General features: G+C 46.1%; 1 non-coding gene across 1 annotated transcript; it reads left to right on the top strand.

The window, feature by feature from the left end:
• The first annotated feature begins 340 nt into the window (after positions 1–340).
• On the top strand, positions 341–414 carry Trnat-ugu. The gene has a single exon. It is a non-coding gene; the product is annotated as a tRNA-Thr (tRNA).
• The last annotated feature ends 588 nt before the right edge of the window (positions 415–1,002 follow it).

The following is a 1,002-nucleotide window of genomic DNA, read 5'->3' as shown; positions in this document are numbered from 1 at the left end:
AACCCCCTCCGACCACATGCTAAGGGTGTTCATTTCATTGTAATTTCATTCTAACGAGCTGCATGCTCACCGATGGTATCTGTTCTTTCGGACATGTCCGAAAGAACAGATACCATCTTAGTATACATATAGTTAAGGCTCACCGGCCACTTGACCATCTTCTTCTTCTGTGCGAATGCAGAAACAGTGCCCGAACTCTTACGGGAATCGGCAACACGCCGCGAGTAATGAGTATAATGGGCGGAGGCACTACGAATGTAGTGCGGGACAATACGTTGAGAATGTGGGTTTCGCGGGAGGCGTGCCAGAGATACACCCTGCAGTCGCGTTAACCTCTGTGTCCTCGGTGGCTCAGCTGGATAGAGCGTCTGCCATGTAAGCGGGAGATCCCGGGATCGAGTCCCGGCCGGGGCACACATTTTCATCCACGCTATTGACGTATGTCAACGCCTGTAAGCATCTAAGGGTGTTCATTTCATTGTAATTTATATTTTTCATTTTTGCCTCCAAATGGTAGCGGAGTTACACAGTCTTTTCTTAAAGCTTGCCCCTGGGGCGTCTTGCACCATCTTACACTGTTGAATGCTTTCTCCAGGTCGACAGCTTCCATGAACGAGTCTTTATTTTTCTTCAGTCTTGCTTCGATTATCAACTGCAACGTGAGAATTGCTTCTCTGGTGCCTTTACCTTCCCTAAAGACAAACTGACCGTCATCTAAGACATCCTCAATATTCTTCTTGTAAGCAACTTGGATGCATGTGTTGCTCTGATTGGGCGATAATTCTCGTACTCGTCAGCACTTGCAGTCTTCGGAATTGTGTGGGTGATTTTTTTGTGAAAGGAAGATGGTACGTCGCCAGACTCATACATTCTACACGCCAATGTGAATAGCCGTTTTGTAGCAACTTCCCTCTACGATTTTAGGAACTCTGATAGAATGTTGCCTAACCCTTCTGACTTATTTGATCTTAAGTCCTTCAAAGCTCTCCTAAATTCTAATGC

This window comes from Schistocerca americana, chromosome 4 (assembly GCF_021461395.2).
Source record: "Schistocerca americana isolate TAMUIC-IGC-003095 chromosome 4, iqSchAmer2.1, whole genome shotgun sequence".
Classification (NCBI taxonomy): domain Eukaryota; kingdom Metazoa; phylum Arthropoda; class Insecta; order Orthoptera; family Acrididae; genus Schistocerca; species Schistocerca americana.
This window is presented reverse-complemented; position numbering and strand designations above follow the sequence as displayed.